Source organism: Pan troglodytes, chromosome 6 (genome assembly GCF_028858775.2).
Source record: "Pan troglodytes isolate AG18354 chromosome 6, NHGRI_mPanTro3-v2.0_pri, whole genome shotgun sequence".
In the NCBI taxonomy this organism is placed as follows: domain Eukaryota; kingdom Metazoa; phylum Chordata; class Mammalia; order Primates; family Hominidae; genus Pan; species Pan troglodytes.
This window is the reverse complement of record NC_072404.2, coordinates 51,681,863-51,703,101: the sequence shown is the minus strand read 5'-3', so window position 1 is coordinate 51,703,101 and position 21,239 is coordinate 51,681,863. Positions and strand designations below refer to the sequence as shown.

Here is a 21,239-nt window from a genome sequence, read left to right as displayed (position 1 = left end):
GGTACCTACCTCCTTCCTCAATAGGCTGTAGGAGAAACCAGACTGTGGGATCCCAGGATGTTTGCAGATAAAGGCAAGGAAGCTTAGAGGAACTCAGAGGCCAGTCCACCCACACTGCATGGCTGAGAAGTCTCCAGGAGTCACCACACCTGGTATCAGGGGCAGGGTAGGTATCCTAGTGAGCCTGAAATGCCACTCTAGGAAAGCCCCAAAACCGTGATTCTCACCTGGAAGGCATTCTGGAAATCTGAGAGTGCTGGCTGTGTTTGTTGAGTGTGAAGGGCTAGAGGAACTTAACCTTTAACAGTTGCATGGGCCAACCCCCTACACTCTCCAATGCTGTGCTCCCTGCTTAACATCAGGGTCCCACCCAGGTGATCAATAATATGAAGGTAATACATATTGTAAGGAAGAAGAAAGAGATGTCCAGGTAGCTTCAGTTTAACCCAAAGTCAGCATCAATTCTCCCAAGTACAGGCATCTCAGCAAGACCTGTTTGTGTGGACATGTTATGGTTACTAAATACAGAGCTAGAGTTTATTCATATAAATGTTTGCATCATCCACTCTAAAAAGCTTGCTTTTTACTTCCTAAAAAGAATGCACACATTTCCAGCCTAGTCCTACACTGCCTCCCTTCAAGTGTGTGGACAGGTGGGCTGGCATCTGGAGTCAAAGTGAGAAGGGCAACCCCTAGATGAAATCTGAGACTGGCTTAAAACATAGGCTCAGACTGGCTTAAAAGATAGGACATAATAGATTCTAAGGGCATGTGAGGTCTAGGATGTTCAGTTTTAAGAGACAGGTGAAAAGTTTAGATCTACAGGGTGGGTGGAAAATATTCCTGATCAATAATTGGGTTCTTCCTGGAAACACCCACATTTCTTTGGAGGTTTCCAACAGAGAATGAGATTCTTCACAGGAGGGATTAGATATAGCGGCTGCAGTTAGACAGTAACTTCATATTTCATTGGATGTTCTATATGAGTGATAAAAATTTATTTACTGTGTAGTGTGTTTAAACATTTCTAGGTTTTATGAACTAGTTCCTCCTGTATAAGCTATTTAAAAAGTTTACTTTTTTCTTTTTTTATAACTTATAGATTATTGGGTTACAAAATTATCAGATTTAAAAAATGTTTATTTTACAAATTAGAGTACAAAGAAGCAGAAAAAAACTGCCTATATTGCACACCATAGAGATAAATACATCAGAGTAATTCTTTCCAGTCTTTACTGTTAAAAATAAACTGTTTTCATGAGAACTATTCCCGTGGTCTGTGTTTGATGCAAAGTGATTCAGGCATGTAGTTATGTTTCTATCTCGTTTTTCAAAGAATGAAATTCAAATTCAAAATGAGTCCCTGGAGGAAGAAAAATAATGTGACTCTGGGGAAGTGTGTCCTTGAAAGATTGGGAATTATCAGCACTCAGAAGAATGTTTTCACATATAAGATGATTTCCTAGATATTCATATTGCATCTTCTACATATTAGCACAATGTACTTACTATGTTTTTACATATTTGGAGTATATGCAGTTATCCATAGGCACTCTAGTTAAAGTGTTCAAAATGCAATCTCTTGGATTTCACAAATGGTGCACATCACATGTTCCATCCATGGGAAGATACCTACAGGAAGCAGCTAAAGACAGAACAAGTCTTGCTGCCCCAGCGCCTAGACATGCCTATGGAACTGAGTCTCTGTTTGGCTGCTACAAAGCTTTCCAAATTCTTGGGGACAGGAGACGATGAGAAACTTAGAAAGGGAGACAGGGCATTCTCAGACTGAGGGACACGGAGAAATGAGTGCTGCCCGCTTATGTTAGACATAGTGCAAGATTTCTAAATGATCATCTTTGAGGAAAATAATAAACAGCTAAACAATAGCCCTGGTAAAAACACCAACAATGCTCACTTAGAGGTAAGCATAATGTAACTTGCAGCAATTATTTGGGATAAAATAGATCTTAACTCTCACTGTGTATGCGAACCCATGTATTTTGCAGAAAATGCAGTTTTGAAACCTGTCAGGCCCCTGAGCCCAAGCTAAGCCATCATATCCCATGACATGCACATACACATCAGATGGCCTGAAGCAACTGAAGATCCACAAAAGAAGTGAAAATAGCCTTAACTGATGACATTCTACCATTGTGATTTGTTTCTGCCCCACCCTAACTGATCAATGTATTTTGTTATCTCCCCTACCCTTAAGAAGGTTCTTTGTAATCTCCCCCACGCTTAAGAAGGTTCTTTGTAATTCTCCTCACCCTTGAGAATGTACTTTGTGAGATCCCCCCGCTGCCCACAAAACATTGCTCCTAACTCCACCGCCTATCCCAAAACCTGTAAGAACTAATGATAATCCCACCACAATTTGCTGATTCTCTTTTCAAACTCAGACTGCCTGCACCCAGGTGAAATAAACAGCCTTGTTGCTCACACAAAGCTTGTTTGGTGGACTCTTCACACGACGCGCATGACAAAACCTATGAGGAAAGGAAGTGCATTCTTGTACAGTTTCTATTCAACTTAAAATGCCCACAAACTCATCTTTATTGAAATCAAACCCTTTTTCCCTAAAATAAATATATTTACACACAATGCCTGAACCCCTCTGCCTCCTTGTAGCCAAATGTGGTTCAAAGACCTGATTTCTGGGCACTGCCAGCATTGCGTTATAAGACATACCTGTTATGTGTTTAAATCATCTAACTTGTATATCAGTTTTCTATTGTGTATTACTTTCTATTAGTGTTTCTGTTGCATTTTTTTATGGCAACATAACAAATGACCACAAATAGCACTCACAATATCCATTCATTATCTCACAGCCCTGGTGGCTCAGCTGGGTCCCTGCCTGGGCTCTCTCCAGGTGAGACGGTGGCTTCTTACCTGGAGAATCTGGGCAGGAATCCATCTCCAGCTTCCTTCAGGTTGGCAGGATCCAGTTGCTTGTGGTTGTAGGACTGAGGTCTGCTCCCTGTTCCCCTGCTGGCTGTCAGCTGGGGGCTGCTCTGCTCCCAGATCCTGAAGGCCACTGCCTTCCTCATCACCTGGCTGCCTCAACTTTCAAGTCACCAGGGGCTGAACAAAACCTTTTCAGGTTTGGAATCCCTCTGACTGGCCGTTCCTGCTGCCAGCAAAAGTTCTCTGTTTTAAGGGCTCATGAGAGGTCCGGTGTGCCAGATCACAGAGCCTATCGCACTGTTGGAAGTGGTAGTGTCTCATCCCACTCACAGCTTCTGGAGACTGGGGGCGTGGAATACAGAGGAGTGTCTTTAAAATTCTATCCAGCGCCATTCCCAATTTTTCCTCATTATAAATACCAGTGATAACCTTTGCATAAAAAAACCTTGTACTTGTGTCTACCAATTTTGTTAGATAGGATCCAGAAGTTGACTGTGTTAAAGGATGTGAATGCTTTATGGTCCTTGTTATGTTTCAATTAATGAAGTATGAACTCCCAGGAGCGGTGTCCAAGTGTGACCTCACTGTCATTTTGCCAGCATTATGGTCAGAGGCATTTAAACCAGAGCAACTCCATCTTAAATAGGAGCTGGGTAAAATGAGGCTGAGACCTACTGGGCTGCACTCCCAGACAGTTAAGACATTCTAAGTCGCAGGATAAAACAGGAGGTCAACACAGAATACAGGTCATGAAGACCTTGCTTATAAAACAGTTTGTGGTAAAGAAGCCAGCCAAATCCCACCAAAATCAAGATGACCACCAGAGTGACCTCTGGTCGTCCTCACTGCTACCCTCCCACCAGCGCCATGACAGCTTACAAATGTCAGGGTAATGTCAGGAAGTTACCCTATTTGGTCTAGAAAGGAGAGGCATGAATAATTCACCCCTTGGTTAGCATATAATCAAGAAATAACCATAAAAATAGGCAACCATCAGCCCTCAAGGCTGCTCCATCTATGGAGTAGTCATTCTTTTATTCCTTTACTTTCCTAATACACTTGCTTTCACTTTAATATATGGACTTGCCCTGAATTCTTGCATGAGATCTAAGAACCCTCTCTTGGGGTCTGGATTGGGACCCCTTTCCTGTAACATAATACACTTAAAAACATTTGGCACATTGAAAGATGTCTGTGGTCTATCATTCTTTTCAATTTGCATTTAACAGTTTCATTGAACATATATATGTTCATATGTTTTTGGCTTAGCTGTATTTCTCTGACAATTCTGAAACTGCTTCTGAAAATTCTATCAGTGAGAAAATTATGACGGTGAAAGAGATGTGAGCTAACCCACACCCCATCTTGCCTTTCCCTTAATTATTCCTGGGCTGTTGGGCCAAGCTAACTCTGAGAGACTTTTTTTTTTTTTTTTTTGAGAAAGATTCTTGCTCTGTCACCCAGACTAGAAAAAGAAAATCTTTCTTTTTCTCTTTCTTTCTTTCTCTTTCTCTCTTTCATCTTTCTTTCTTCCCCTTCCTTCCCTTCCTTCCTTCCCTTCCTTCCTTTCCTTCCTTCCTTCGTTCTTTCTTTCTTTCTTTCCTTCCTTCCTTTCTCTCACTCCAGTGTCCAAGCTGAAGTGCAGTGCACTGAACATGGCTCACTTCAGCCTTCACCTCTTCAGCTCAAGCGATCCTCCAATCTCAGCCTCCCAGTAGCTGGGACTACAGATGCATGCCACCATGCCCAGCTAATTTTTGTATTTTTTGTAGTAACAGGATTTCACCACATTGCCTAGTCCGGTCTCAAACTCCTGGCCTAAAGTGAGCCTTACACCTTGGCCTCCCAAAGTGCTGGGATTACAGGCATGAGCCACAGGCATGAGCATGCCCAGGAACAGAATATTGACCGCCATTTTAAAAGAATTCAAGAAGTTTGCTTGAATTCATGATCAAGCAGCTCACCAGCTGGGAATAATATAATGCCAATTTTTAGAGTAATGGCTAAATAAATCAGGATATAGCCATAGAACAGAATACTACGTAGAAAGCGAGAATGAAGTATTCCTTTATGTCTTCTTAAGGAAATACCTCTAAGCATAACATTGAGAAAGAATGAGGTATTCCTTTATTTCCTATTAAAGAAAGAACTCTAATCATAACTTTGAGTGATAAAAGCAGGTCGTATGCTATAATAACATTTAAATAATGCACACAAAATGTAGCATATTTTAATTATATAGGAATGTTTATATGCATTCCATATTGCGACAGTTAATTTTAAATATCGCAAGGCTAGGCCATGGCCGAATACTATCTTAGATGTTTTTGTAAAGGTATTATTTAGGTAAGATTAACATTTAGATCAGTGTACTTTGAATAAAACAGATTACTCTCCACAGTGGGATGGGCCTCACTTAATCAGTTGAAGGCCTTAAAAGAAATAAGGCTGACCTCCCCCAAGGAAGAAGGAATTACGCCTCCAGGCTTTCTTTGGACTCAGGGTGCAACATCACTTCTTCCCTGGGTCTCCACACTGATGGCTGGAGTTACCCTGCCTGCATATTTTGGACTTGCCAGCTTCCACAATTGTGTGACCCAATTCCTTACAATAAATCTCTCTCTCTTCTCTTTCTCTTTCTGTCCCCCCCCTCTATATATATACACACACATAAATATATATAGATATATACACATATGTATATATACATAAACCTATGTATATATACCTATTCCTTACCAATTCCTTACAATAAATCTCTCTCTATTCTCTCTCTTTCTCTCTCTCTATATATATGCATACACACATATAGATATATACGTGTATGTATATATACATAAATATATGTATACATAGATATGTGTACATAGATATGTATGTGTACGTAGATATGTGTATATAGATATGTATTTGCACATATGTATATGCACACTTATCTATGCATACCTACATATATTTATGTACACATATGCATGTGTATGTGCATGTATATGTATGTGTACATATATGTATATGCATATATACACAGGTGCATGTATACATGTGTATATATACATGCATATACACATGTATGTATACATGCGTATATATACATGCATATACACATGTATGTATACATGTGTACATCATATATACATATATGTGTATACATATACATATATGTGCATAGATATATATGCACACACATATATACACACACACACACACACATGCAAATGCTCACCCATGCACCTGCTCATACACACACTTCTGGAATTGGGTAGGGAAGGAAGGACAGTAGGGACCAGGGACATTTTAGACTTACCTGAATTGTTTTCATTTTTTAACAAAGAAAACGTATGCAAGCATTAATTTTGCAATTAAAAGGCATTCAAACATTTTGCTGCAGGGACTGACCAATATCCCCTGTGAAATATCGCTAATGTCATGTTACTTACCCCTGTTAATGTTACAAAATTACACTATTTCTGTTTTCTGCTTTCCTAGTTTCCTGTTGCACCGTTTTTGATCTCTGCATGGTTCCACTGTCATCTAGCTTTTTGAAAAACTCATTTTGTTTGCTCTCCTTCCAGGTCCTGGCTTCCTGTCCTGGCCATCCAATCATATCCACCGCAAACAGGCCTTGTTCCTCTTTGTCACTGCAGGCCAGCTCTGAACCGTCTATTTTCTTCCGCTGACATAGAAAGATGAGATGCGTCAGCGCCCTTGCAAACATGAAAGCCTAGCCAGTGAAGTGCTGAGTGCTAGAAGCTTTGCCTGGGCATGAACAGGTAGAGAAACTGGAGATTCTGTATCAGATGAAGTGACTCAAAGGGACAGAATGGCCATCTTTGGACAGTTTAAGAGCTTTCATAAGGAAGAGGAATCAGAACTCACTTCATGTGGTGCATGGTGCTGAATCAACAAGATAAGTGTTCCCAGGAAGCAGATTTCAGCCCATCTCAGCTCACTTCAACCTCTGCCTCCCGGGTTCAAGTGATTCTCCCACCTCAGCCTCCCGAGTAGCTGGGATTACAGGCATGTGCCACCATACCCAGCTAATTTTTGTATTTTTAGTAGAAACGGGGTTTCACCATATTGCCCAGGCTGATCTTGAACTCCTGAGCTCAAGGGATCCACCCACCTCGGCCTCCCAAAGTGCTGGGATTACAGGCTTGAGCCACAGCGCCTGACCTATATGCGTATTTTATGTCCAAAGAAAAAAGGACTATAAATAAATATGAGAGTCTTGTTATGTGTGCTGAAGTGTTTAGGGGTGAAATGTACTAATGCCACAATTCATTTTGAAATGCCTCCAAATAGGATGGTTTGAGGGATGGATAGTTGAATAGATTATATGATAAACTGAGCATAATGAAATGTTAATTGTAGACTTCAGGGGTGGGTATGGATGTTCACTGCAAAATTCTTTCAACTTTTCATTAAGTTTGAACATTTCTTAAAAGTGTTAATTCATTTATTTTTTAGAGACAGGGTCTTGCTCTGTTTCCCGGGCTGGAGTGCAGTGATGTGATCCTAGCTCACTGCAGCCTCAACTCCTGGGCTCAAGGGACGCTCCCTTCTCAGCCTCCCAAGCTGAAACTACAAGTGCGCTCCACTGCATTTGGCTAATTACCCAGGCTGGTCTCAAACTCCTGTCCTCAAGTGATCCTCCCACCTCGGCCTCCCAAAGTGTTAGGATTACAGGTGTAAGCCCCACACCCCAAACGTTTTTATAATAAAACACTGAAGGGAAATTCTGATGCTGAGACCCTGCACTTACATCTGTTAATGAGATCTTTCCTCAATTAAATATGCTGCCATTGGAAATTGGTACATTTCTTCGTCAAGGGCAACAGTTTGTCAAGGGCAACATACATATATTCCTGGGAGAAGTGACACTGTGGGAGATTGTTGAGCTTTTTTACCCCTGAAAATGAACTTATCGGGGAATACGTTCATGATCTCTCCACAGGTTCTAATAATGAGGGGAGACCTGGGTTCTGCACCTGGCCTTGTTGTCGTGGTTACTGTTGCTTTCAGGCGATGGCACCTGTCCTCCAGGTGTGAGTCTGGACTTGTACTCGCTTTAGCCATATATGGCCACCAGAGGGCGGAGTTACCCAACAGTTGCCTGGAGCATCCACACTCTTCAAACTCACAGCTTGAAATGTCACCTGCAGCCGTCCGAGGTCATCCAGTTATTTTCTTTTTCTTTTCTTTCCTTCCTTCTTTCTTTCTTCTTTCTTTCTTTCTTCTCTCTTTCTTTCTTCCTTTTCTCTCTCTCTCTCACTCCCTTCCTTCCTTCTTTCCGTCTTTCCTTCTATCCTTCCTTCCTTCTCCCCTCCTCTCCCCTCCCCTCTTCTCCCCTTCCCGACAGAGTTTCGCTCTTGTTGCCCAGGCTGGAGTGCTGTGGCGCACTCTCGGCTCACTGCAACCACTGCCTCCTGGGTTCAAATGATTCTCCTGCCTCAGCCTCCCAGGTAGCTGGGATTACAGGTGCCCGCCATCGTGCCCAGCTAATTTTTGTATTTTTAGTAGAGATGGGGCTTCCCCATGTTGGCCAGGCTAGTCTTGAACTCCTGACCTCAGGTGATCCACCCTCCTTGGCCTCCCAAAGTGCTGGGATGACAGGTGTAAGCCACTGCGGCTGGACATCCACGGCTATTTTCGTCATGCCTCACCTTCCCCTGTTGGTTCAGTGACCCTCAAAGGACAGAGCCTCTGTGCCATGGGCCCTTCCCCCAGATCTGTGCATTGCCTAATATGACTGGACCCTCCTCCTCACCCCTCATCCTGCCCCAGCTCCTCTGATGACATCATCGGCTCTGGAGCCGCCACTCAGCCTCTTGCAAGAGGGTCGCCTCCCTCCGACCCCATTGGCCCCTCAGGACCCTAATTCCGCTGGCACTGTCTGGAGCAGGGAGTCTTTTTTTTCTCCTATACCCCACGTACTGCAGAATCTAAAGTAGGGTCTATATCCTCCATGCTTCCTGAGATTGCGTCCAAGACATTTCTCTTCCAAAGGCAGCAGAGTCACCTGCTGTCCCTCTCGGTGACTGCTATCTGCTGGTCTTCCCCTTACACCTCCTCATCCACTGAGAACTTGGGCTCTCAGTTGACAGTGTTCTCCATCATTCTTGTCATCTCGTTAGAGGGGTTGCTGCCTGGCAACCCCTCTACATCCCCCAGGAGGTTTGCAACAGTGATTTCATACAAGACGTTGGCATCGTCACCCACGTGGACATGCCAGGTTACTCCCTGAGGGCGTCATCACCCACGTGGACAGGCCAGGCTACTCCCCGAGGGTGATGTCACCCACGTGGACAGGCCAGGCTACTCCCTGTCTCTCTGGTCACCAGGACTGCTGCAGCTCCAGTGACCTTTTCCAGTGTGCCTCTCAGCCACCTCTCCCTGCCCGCGGTCACACCTGGGACACTCCATCACCCAGAAAGGAGACTTCGGACAGCTCCCCACTGACCTCTCCTCTCTCGTTCCAGAACTCTCCACTTGGCCTCATAACCTCACTGTCACTCTCTCTGTGTCCACTGCCTTCCTTAATCATCGTTCATAATTAAAATCAACTCCTGCAGGGCGAGGTGGTTCACGCCTGTAATCCCAGCACTTTGGGAGGCCGAATCAGATGGATCACTTGAGGTCAGGAGTTTGAGACCAGCCTGGCCAACATGGTGAAACACCCATCTCTACTGAAAATACAAAAATTAGCCAGGTGTGGCGGTGGGCACCTGTAATCCCAGCTACTGGGGAGGCTGAGGCAGGAGAATCACTTGAATCCGGGAGGTAGAGGTTGCAGTGAGCTGAGATCACACCACTGCACTCCAGCCTGGGCGACAGAGGGAGACTCCGTCTCAAAAAAAAAATCAACTCCTTTGTCTCTCTCTCTCTCCTGACATTGTTCCCCTCAACAAGGGTGACATGAACGGGCTAGATGTCTTGCGTCTGCACCTGGACAGCCAAGCATCACTGGGAAAGCACACACCCAGCTAAACTTTTACTTTATTTATTCATCTATTTATTCATTTGTTTATTTATTTTAGAGACAGCTTCTCACTCTGTCACACAGGCTGGAGTGCAGTGGTGTGATCAGAGCTCGCTGGAGCCTCCACCTCCTGGGCTCAAGCGATCCTCCCACCTCAGCCTCCCTGGGAGCTGGGATCACAGACATGCACCACACCATGCCCAGCTGACTTTCTAATTTTCTGTAGAGATGAGGTCTCATCATGTTGCCCAGGCTGCTGTTGAGCTCCTGGCCTCAAGCAATCCTCCTCACCTCAACCCCTCAATGTGCCGGGATTACAGGTGTGAGCCACCATGTCTGGCTGTACTGCCCAGGCTGGAGTGCAGTGGAGCGATCTCGGCTCACTGCAATCTCTGCCTCCTGGGTTCAAGCGATTCTCCCACCTCAGCCTTCTGAGTAGCTGGGATCACAGGTGCCCACAAACATGCCTGGCCAGCTTTTCTATTTTAAGTAGAGATGGGGTTTCACCATGTTGGTCAGGCTGGTCTCAAATTCCCGGCCTCAGGTGATCCACCTACCTCGGCCTCTCAAAGTGCTGGGATTACAGGAGTAAGCCAGTGCGCTCGGCCTGGCCAGACTTTCACTTTAAATTCACAGACTTCAAGTAGGCTGCCTGGCAACCCCTTTACATTCCTCCAGGAGGTTTGCAACAGTGATTTCATATTTCCTCTCTCTCTCCTCAAACCTCCTGTGCTTCCTTCCCTCCCTCTTTTCTGCTCAGCTGAAGCTCACTTCTCTAATGTTATTAGAAGCCATCAGAGTGAATGTTCTTTTTTTTCTCTCTCTTTTTTGAGACAAAGTCTTTCTCTGTCGCCCAGGCTGGAGTGCAGTGGTGCAATCTCACTCCAAGCTCTGCCTCCTGGGTTCACGCCATTCTCCTGCCTCAGCCTCCCTAGTAGCTGGAACTACAGGCGCCTGCCACCACGCCCGGCTAATTTTTTGTATTTTTAGTAGAGATGGGATTTCACTGTGTTAGCCAGGATGGTCTCAATCTCCTGACCTCGTGATCTGCCCGCCTCGGCCTCCCAAAGTTCTGTCATTACAGGCGTGGACCACGCCCAGCCCAGAGTGAATATTCTTATCTTCCCACCACCCACCGACTATGTCTCTGTTCCTTCCACTGTCACTGTGTAATAATTGCCCTTCTGGGGCTGGGCATGGTGGCTCATGCCTGTAATCCCAGCACTTTGGGAGGCTGAGGTGGGAGGACTGTTTGAGGCCAAGAGCTTGAGACCAGCCTGGGCAACATAGTGAGACTCTATCTATCTCTACAAAAAGTTTAAAAATTAGCTAGGGTCTGGGTGCAGTGGCTCCCACCTGTAATCTTAGCACTTTGGGAGGCTGAGGCGGGCGGATCACCTGAGGTCAGGAGTTCAAGACCAGCCTGGCCAACATCGTGAAACCCTGTCTCTACAAAAATACAAAAATTAGCAGGGCCTGGTGGCATGAGCCTGTAATTCCAGCTACTTGGGAGGCTGAGGCAAAAGGATCACTTGAACTCGGGAGGCGGAGGTTGCAGTGGACTGAGATCGTGCCATTGCACTCCAGCGTGGGTGACAGAGCAAGACTGCATCTCAAAAAATTTAAAAAAGTAAAAATAAAAGTTAGCAAGGCATGGTGGTGTGCACCTGTGGTCCCAGCTACTCAGGAGGAGCTGGGAGGATCGCTTGAGCCCAGGAGGTCAAGGCTGCAGTGAGCTGTGATTGGGTCACTGCACACCAGCCTGGGCGATGGAGTGAGACCTTATCTCTTAAAAAAAAAAAAAAAAAAATTGTCCTTTTGATTGATGAAGCCGCAGACCACCGTGAGCTGTGCTTCCTATTCCTTCTGGCTTTCCCAAGCTTTTCTTGTCCACTGGAAGCTTTCACTAGAAGGTAGAGGACTGGCTCTGTAGTTGGGAACTACAGTTGGGAACATTCAAGAATATTCTATTAACATATTTACATTTTTTAAATATTTGGTTTTAAGAATATCAGCCCCCTTGGCCGGGCACAGTGGCTCATGCCTGTAATCCCAGCACTTTGGGAGACTGCGGTGGGCGGATCACCTGAGGTCAGGAGATCAATGCCAGCCTGACGAACATGGTGAAACCCTGAATCTACTAAAAAATACAAAAATTAGCCAGGTGTGGTGGTGGGTGCCTGTAATCCCAGCTACTTGAGAGGCTGAGGCAGGAGAATTGCTTGAACCCGGGTGGCAGAGGTTGCAGTGAGCCGAGAGCAAGCCACTGCACTCTGGCCAGAGCAACAGAGTGAGATGGGATCTCCAAAAAAAAAAAAAGAATATTACTATCAGTCACTCCTTGATATAACTGGAGATCTGAGATAACATAACAGCTGTGGCACCGCTATGAACCAGAGAGGGGACAGGAGGCTTCCCCAAGGGCAGCTGTAGTTCAGTAATCCGTTAACAAAAGTCTCCCTTCTAAAGTCTCCACCATTTTTTTTAAGACAGAGTCTCACTCTGTCACCCAGGCTGGAAATGCAGTGGCACGATCTCAGCTCACTACAGCCTCTGCCTCCCAACTTCAAGTGATTCTCCTGCCTCAGCCTCCCAAGTAGTAGCTGGGACTAAAGGCATGTGCCACCACACCCAGCTGATTTTTGTATTTTTTTTTTTTTTTTTTTTTTTAGCAGAGTTGGGGTTTCACCATGTTGGCCAGGCTGGTCTCAAACTCCTGACCTCAGGTGATCCTCCCGCCTCAGCCTCCCAAAGTCCTGGGATTACAGGTGTGAGCCACTGTGCCCGGCCTAATTTTTGTATTTTTAATAGAGACGGGGTTTCACCATGTTGGTCAGGCTGATCTTGAACTCCTGACCTCGAGATCCACCCGTCTCGGCCTCCCAAAGTGCTGGGATTGCAAGCGAGAGCCACCACACCAGGCCTTATATGTGTTTTTCTAAATGCACTTAGAAATCAATGGGTAGGGCTTGGCCGCTTTAGGAAACCGTTCCAGAACTCTACTCTGCCCATAGACCCAGAAAAACACAAATGAGGACAAATAAGGAAAGCTTAGGTTGTCCCTGGAGAAAGAGGAAAGGTAGAAACAGACAGGACCAGACAACCGGCCAGACAAGACCACGTGTAAGTGCCAAAAGAACCACACAGGCCACGCCTTTAATTCCAACACTTTGGGAGGTCAAGGTAGAAAATCACTTGAGGCCAGGAGCTTGAGGATGGTTTGAGAACAGCTTGGGCAACATAGCAAGAACCCATCTCTACAAAAAATTTTTTAAAGTCTGGGTATAGTGGCTCATACCTATAATGCCAACACTTTGGGAGGCTGAGGTGGAAAATTGATCACTTGAGCCCACAAGTTCAAAACCAGCCTGAGCAACATAGTGAGACCCTGTGTCTATAAATTTTTTTTAAAATTAGGCATGGTGGCCTACATCTGTAGTCCCAGCTACTTCGGAAGCTGAGGCAGGAGGATCCCTTGAACCCAGGTTGATGCTGCAGTGAGCTGTGTTCATGCCACTGCACTCCAGCCTGGGTGACAAAGCGAGACCCTATCTCTCAAGAAAAAAATGTTTTTTTAATTAGCTGGGCATGGTGGCATGCCGAGAGCAGAAATTTGTCAGGGTATTAAGTTGAAACAATAACAGTCCTTTAAAGCTTTTATATGCTTAAAAAAAAATGACCTTATGCCCCCACCCACTCCATTCTCTCCTGGTTTAACTGCTGCTTATGTTTTATTTTTATTTTTTTGTTGAGACAGGGTCTCGCTCTGTCGCCCAGGCAAGAGTGCAGTGGCACGATGATAGCTCAATGCAGCCTGGAACTCCTGGGCTCAAGCAAACCATCTGTTTCTGGTCAAAAAAAGAAAAAAAAATCATCTGTTTCTGGTCAGAAGTCAGGTAGCTCAGTCCTTCATGAAGAGGAATGCCTTGCATGAGCTAGATTACTCAAGGGGTCCCAGTATAAAAGATACCCCCTCCCACCTCTTAGAAACCTTCAAATGCTAGAAAGAATGTTCCAAAAGGCCGGCTGTGACTAGGAGCTGAATAGAGGCTGCTCCCTCTGAAAAATAACAACACGTCAAGCTGGGCAAATCTGAGAGCTATGAACCTTCCTAAATGTCAAAATTGCTAAGGTATTTTTAAAACTCAGAGACTTATATTAACAACTGAGAAGAGAAAGCGGTGGAAAACGTGAAGAAATCACACTTTTGTTAGGTGTTGAATTACTGGAGACGTATGTGTGTCATGAACTGAATTGCGTCTCCCAAATTTATATGTTAAAGTCCTAACCTCCAGGACCTTATAATGTGACTATATTTAGAGATAGGGTCTTTAAAGAAGTTGTTAGAATGAGGTCATTGGGGTGGGCCCCAATCCAATCTGACTGGTGTCCTTATAAGAAGGGGAGATGGGGCCATGCATGCTGGCTCATGCCTGTAATCCCAGCAATTTGAGAGGCCAAGGCAGACAGATCACCTGAGGTCGGGAGTTCGAGACCAGCCTGACCAATATGGAGAAACCCCGTCTCTACTAAAAATACAAAATTAGCCGGGTGTCATGGCGCATGCCTGTAATCCCAGCTACTCAGGAGGCTGAGGCAGGAGAATCGCTTGAACTTGAGAGGTGGAGATCATGCCATTGCACTCCAGCCTGGGCAACAAGAGTGAAACTCCATCTCAAAAAAAAAGACATCAGCTAGCTCATGTCTTTTTTTTTTTTTTTTTGACACAGGGTCTTGTTCTGTTGATCAGTTTGGAGGGCAGTTGTACAATCATAGTTTACTGCAGCCTTGACCTCCTGGATTCAAGGGATTCTCCCATCTCAGCCTCCAGAGTAGCTGGGACCACAGGCATGCACCACCATGCCTGGCTAATTTTTATATCTTTTGTAGAGATGGGGTCTCTTCATGTTTCCTAGGCTGGTCTCCAGCTCCTGGCCTCAAACAATCCTCCTGCCTCAGCCTCCCAAAGTGCTGGGATTACAGGCATGAGCCACCACGCCCAGCCTCTTTTTATAATGTACTGAAACACTCTTTCAAAGTACTGGTGAGTGCACAATACAATTTTCCTTTAGGTTCAGTTTTTCTATCCCAGAACTTGCTGAATCTGAATCCCAGCCTTGTGCATTCCTGGACTCTGTTTCTGCCATTCACTCTGAGTGTGGGATGCAGAAACAGCTTTTTAGATACTGGTGCTTAATTAACTCCCAAAGGCATGAAGAAAAAGGTCTTTGGGCCAGGCGCAGTGGCTCACACCTGTAATCCCAGCACTTTGGGAGGCTGAGGCAGGTAGATCACTTGAGGTCAAAAGTTCGAGACCAACCTGGCCAACATGGCAAAACTTCGTCTCTACTAAAAATACAAGAATTAGCCTGGCATGATGATGGGTGCCTGTAATCCCAGCTATTTGGGAGGCTGAGGCAGGAGAATCGCTGGAACCCAGGAGGCGGAGGTTGCAGTGAGCAGAGATCACACCACTGCAAAAAGGTATTTGCACATTTCTGATCACAGAGGCCCTGAAGATGGGTCTGCTGGCCTTTTACTATTCTCAGAAACCTGCTTGGTGTTTGGGAGGAGGGTTGAGAAGGGGGCAAGAGCTGACCTTCCTCGCCCTGCAACTGCACGCAGGGGTGGCTGTTCTGTGTTCAGTCAGGCGCCAGACTCCAGACCTGTGAGCCCTCACATGTTTTCCTCCCCTTCTCTGGCCAGGCGCCAGTTGGCCCACATGCCCTTAGCTTTCAGAGCATCCAGCTCTGCCAACCGTGCAGGAAGATCTGGGGGTAGGGGGTTTGGGGAAGAATCTTTATTGGGGCCATACACACTGCAGCCTTATAGGATGGGTGGGGCAGGAGCCAGGGCCCAGTTGACCCTGATGAAAAGCTTAATAGAGATATGTAGCCCAGCTCTGGCCGGGCACAGTGGCTCTCATGCCTGTAATCCCAGCACTTTGGGAGGCTGAGGCGGGTAGATCACTTGAGCCCAGAAATACTAGACTAGCTTAGGCAACATGACAAGACACCCCTCTTTATTTTATTATTTTTCATTTATTTACTTTTTTGAGACAAAGTTTTGCTCATTTCGCAGACTGGAGTGCAACCGCACGATCTCGGCTCACTGCAACCGCTTCCTGAATTCAAGCGATTCTCCTGCCGCAGCCTCCTGAGTAGCTGGGATTATAGGCATGTGGCGCCATGCCCAGCTAATTTTTGTATTTTTAGTAGAAATGGGGTTTCACCATGTTGTCCAGGCTGGTCTGGAATTCCTGACCTTAGGTGATTCACCCGCCTCGGCCTCCCAAAGTGCTGGGATTACAGGCGTAAGCCAGGGTGCCTGGCCAATGCCCCTCTTTATAAAAAATGTATAAAATTCGCAGGGTGCGGTGGCTCTTGCCTGTAATCCCAGCACTTTGGAGGCTGAGGTGGGCGGATCACGAGGTCAGGAGATCGAGAGCATCCTGGCTAACATGGTGAAACCCATCTCTACTAAAAATACAAAAAATTAGTAGTCCCGGCTACTCGGGAGGCTGAGGCAGGAGAATGGTGTGAATCCAGGAGGCGGAGCTTGCAGTGAGCCGAGATTGTGCCACTGCACTCCAACCTGTGCAACCGAGCGAGACTCTGTCTCAAAAAAACAAAACAAAACAAAAAACAGAAAAAAAATTATAAAATTAGCCGGGTGTGATGGTGCATGCCTGTAGTCCCAGCTACCGAGGAGGCTGGGGTGGAGAATTTCTTGAGCCTGGGAGGTTGAGGTTGCAGTGAATTGTGATCGTGCCACTGCACTCCAGCCTGGGGGACAGAGCAAGATGAAAGAAAGAAAGAGAGAGGGGCGGGGGGAGGGAGGGAGGAAGGAAGGAAGGAAAGAAGGAAGGAAGGAAGGGAGGGAGGGAGGGGAGAAAAAAGAGAGACAGAGGGAAAGAAAGAGAGAAAGCAATTATTATAATATGATGGTCAAAGTGTTCTTATTCAGTTAGCCTCTCACCAGAGCTTAGCGGAGGGGTCTTCAACTCTAGACTACAAGTTAAGGCAAAGTTTTCAGAATTGAGTTTTTTCCTGTTTTTGTTTTTTTGTTTGTTTTTGAGACAGGATCTCGCTGTGTTCCCGAGGCTGGAGTACAGTGTTGCAATCATAGATCACTGCAGCCTGGAACTCCTGGGCTCATGTGATCCTCCCATCTCAGCCTCCCAAGTACCTGGGATTACAGTAGAGATGCACCACCATGCCCAGCTAATTTTTAAATTTTTTTGTAGAGACAGGGTCTTGCTATTTGCCCAGGCTGGTCTCAAACTCTTGGGCTCAAGCAATCCTTTCTCATTGGCCTCCCACAATGTTGAGATTACAGGTGTGAGCCACCATGCCCACCCAGAGTGATTTTTTTCTTTTTGAGACGGAGTTTCACTCTTGTCATCCAGGCTGGAGTGCAGCGGTGCAGTGGTGCAGTGGTGCAGTGGCGTGATCTCGGCTCACTGCAACCTCCGCCTCCTGGGTTCAAGTGATTCTCGGGATTACAGGTGTGAGCCACCGTGCCTAGAGTCCATATTTTGGAATATTTTCGATCTGTGGTTGGCTGAATCCATGGATGGGGAACCTGCAGTTATAAGGGTCAACTGTACTGGCCTCGTCAGTCTGGAAATGCCCCTTCTTCTGTTTTCTGGAGATTACGTGTAATTGGTGTTGCTATTTCTTTAACTATGAGCAGACTTCTCCAGTGAAACTATCTGGGTCTGGAGATACCTTTTTCAAGAGTGGGAGGAAAGAGTTAACACAACAGGTCTGATTCATTCATTTCTCACTTATTTCTATAGCCAAAGCATGGCCATTGGTCAAAGTCTGAAAACCAAACTCCTGGAATATTCACATAGCTACCGGGTCAGATGTTATTCTCCACGCCCAAAACAGTGAGCCCAGATGAACCAGGCTGTCAGCAGGTTTAAAGTAAACATACAGATTCATGATGCTTGGCCAGGCACAGTGGCTCAGGCCTCTAATCCCAGAATTTGGAGAGGCTGAGGCAGGCGGAATCGCTTGAGGTCAGGAGTTCAAGATCAGCCTGGCCAGCATGGCAAAAACCTGTCTCTACTGAAAATACAAAAAATTAGCTGGACATGGTGGTGAGTGCCTGTAATCTCAGCTACTTGGGAGACTGAGACAGGAGGATCATGTGAACCCAGGAGACAGAGGTCGCAGTGAGCCAAGATCACACCACTGCACTCCAGCCTGGGTGACAGAACGAGACTCTGTCTCAAAAAAAAAAAAAAAAAAAAAAGCCACAGTGAGCTATGATCATGCCACTGCACTCCAGCCTAGGCGACATAGTGAGACCCCATTTTTGAAAAAAAAAAAAGAATAAAAGATTCATGATGCCCAACCTGGTGGTTTAGGGCTGTTTGGTCACATGGCAGGAATGTCACCCAGGCTGGAGTGCAATGGTGTGATCTCAGCTCACTGCAACCTCTGCCTCCTGGGTTCAAGTGATCCTCCCGCCTCAGCCTCCCAAGTAGCTGGGATTGCAGGTATGTGCCACCATAGCCGGCTAATTTTTTTACATTTTTAGTAGAAATGGGGTTTTACCATGTTGGCCAGGCTGCTCTCGACCTCCTGACCTCAGGTGATCCGCCCCCGTCAGACTCCCAAAGTGCTAGGATTACAGCCATGAGCCAGATGGAGTCTTGCTCTTGTCGCCTAGGCTGGAGTGCAGTGGCACGACCTAGGCTCACTGCAACCTCCGCCTCCCGGGTTCATGCGATTCTCCTGCCTCAAACTCCAGAGTAGCTGGGATTACAGGTGCCTGCCAACATGCCCAGCTAATATTTTTGTATTTTTGTATTTTTAGTAGAGATGGGGTTACACCATGTTACCTAGGCTGGTCTCGAACTCCTGACCTCAGGTGATCCACCCGCCTTGGTCTCCCAAAGTTCTGGGATGACAGGCATGAGCCACCACGCCCAGCCTTTTTTTTTTTTTTTTAAATAAAGACGAGATCTTACCATGTTGCCCAGGCTGGTCTCAAACTCCTGGACTCAAGCAGTTCTCCCATCTCGGCCTCCCAAAGTGCTGGGATTATAGGGATGAGCCACTGTGCCTGGCCTAACCACACAAATTTTGACTCCAGAACTCAAGTGGGATTTCCTGGGCAAGGACATCTCACACAAGTCCTTGCAGTTTGCTCCTGGAAAAGATAAGTCTGTGCTGTCCCTGCAGAGGATAAGTATGCATTTGACCTTCCAGCCTTCATCTATTAATATCCTTTTTCCTGCTGTCTTTGTATTGTATCCTCCACTGTAATAAACCTTCACCTAGAGTATAACTTGATCTAGAGTCACATGGGTCCTTCCAGGGAATCACCAAACTAGTTGTATGCGACCATGAAGACAAGAAATTCTTTTATTAAAACTATGAATTCAAGGACAGGCGTGGTGGCTCACGCCTGTAATCCTAACACTTTGGGAGGTTGAGGTGGGTGGATCGTATGAGGTCGGGAGTTCGAGACCAGCCTGGCCAACATAGTAAAATTCTGTCTCTTCTGAAAATACAAAAAATTAGCCGGGTGTAGTGGTGGGCACCTGTAGTCCCAGCTACTTGGGAGGCCAAGGCAAAAGAATCGCTTGAACCCAGGAGGCAAAGGTTGCAGGGAGCCAAGATTGTGCCACTGCACTCCAGCCTGGGTGACAGACTGAAACACCATCTCAAAAAAAAAAAAAAAAAAAAAAAAAAAAGGATTCAGCTGGGTCTAGTGGCTCATGCCTGTAATCTTAACACTTTAGGAGGCTGAGGCAGGTGGATTGCTTGAGCCCCAGGAGTTGAAGACCAGCCTGGGCAACTTGGCAAAACCCCGTCTCTACAAAAAATAAAAATCTAGCTGGGTGTGGTGGCGGGCGCCTGTAGTCCTAACTACTTAGGAGGCTGAGGTGGGAGGATCACCTGAGCCCAGGAAGTCAAGGCTGCAGTGAGCCGTGATTGTGCCACTGCACTCCAGTATGGGTGACAGAGTGAGATACAGTCTCACAATAAAATAAAATAAAAATAAAAAACCATGAATTCAATTTTTAAAATTGTTACAAGATTTTAAAAATTATGTTTCATATGGAGTGTTTTTTGGTAGTTTGTAGTTTTCAAGGAATTGGTCCATTTCATCCAACTTGTTGGATTTATATGGGTAGAATTGCCTAGTATACCCTTATTATCCTTTTGTTAGTTTTTTTGTTTTGTTTTGTTTTGTTTTTTGAGACGGAGTCTCACTCTGTCACCCAGGCTAGAGTGCAATGGCACAATCTTAGCTCACTGCAACCTCTGCCTCCCTGGTTCAAGCGAGTCTAGTGCCTTGGCCTCCCGAGCACCTGGGATTAACAGGCGCCCACCACCACGCCTGGCTAATTTTTTTTTTTCTTTTGAGACAGAGTCTTGCTCTGTCGCCCAGGCTGGAGTGCAGTGACCTGATCTCAGCTCACTGCAACCTCCACCTCCTGGGTTCAAGCGATTCTCCTGCCTCAGCCTCCTGAGTAGCTGGGACTACAGGCACCCACAACCATGCCCAGCTAATTTTTTGTATTTTTAGTAAAGACAGGGTTTCACCGTGTTAGCCAGGATGGTCTCGATCTCCTGACCTTGTGATCTGCCCACCTCGGCCTCCCAAAGTGCTGGGAATACAGGCATGAGCCACCATGCCTGGCCTAATTTTTGTATTTTTAGTAGAGACGGGGGTTTCACCATGTTGCCCAGGCTGGTCTTGAATCCCTTACCTCAGGTGATCCACCTGCCTCCGCCTCCCAAAGTGCTGGGATTACAGGCATGAGCCACTACACCGGCCTTGTTTTGTTGTTTTGTTTTGTTTTGTTTTGAGGTTTTGAGACAGAGTTTCGCTCTTGTTGCCCAGGCTGGAGTGCCCTGGCACGATCTAGACTCACTGCAACCTCCTTGTCCCAGGTTCAAGCGAATATGGAACGCAACACAAATTTGCATGTCATCTTTGTGCAGGGGCCATGCTAATCTTCTCTGTATCTTTCCGATTTTAGTATATGTGCTACCGAAGCATGCACAATTTTTGTATTTTTTGTAGAGATAGGGTCTTGCCATGTCACCCAGGCTGGTCGCAAACTCCTGAATTGAAGTGATTCGACCACCTCGGCCTCCCAGAGTGCTGGGATTACAGGCATGAGCCACAACACCTAGCCTCAAATGGAAATTTTAAAACAAAAATACAATAACAAAAATTTAAAACTCACTAGATGGACTCAATTAACAATATGAAGGTGAGGAAGAGTCAGTAGACAAACGTGGATTGATAGAAAGCACTCAAACTGGCCGGTCAAGGTGGCTCACGCCTGCAATCCCAGCACTTTGGGAGGCTGAGG

General features: G+C 45.9%; 1 non-coding gene across 1 annotated transcript; it reads right to left on the bottom strand.

Moving 5' to 3' along the window:
- Window positions 1-20,817: 20,817 nt before the first annotated feature.
- LOC112209833 (U6 spliceosomal RNA) lies at window positions 20,818-20,924 on the bottom strand. The gene has a single exon (XR_002944835.1). It is a non-coding gene; the product is annotated as a U6 spliceosomal RNA (small nuclear RNA).
- Between the last annotated feature and the right edge of the window lie 315 nt (window positions 20,925-21,239).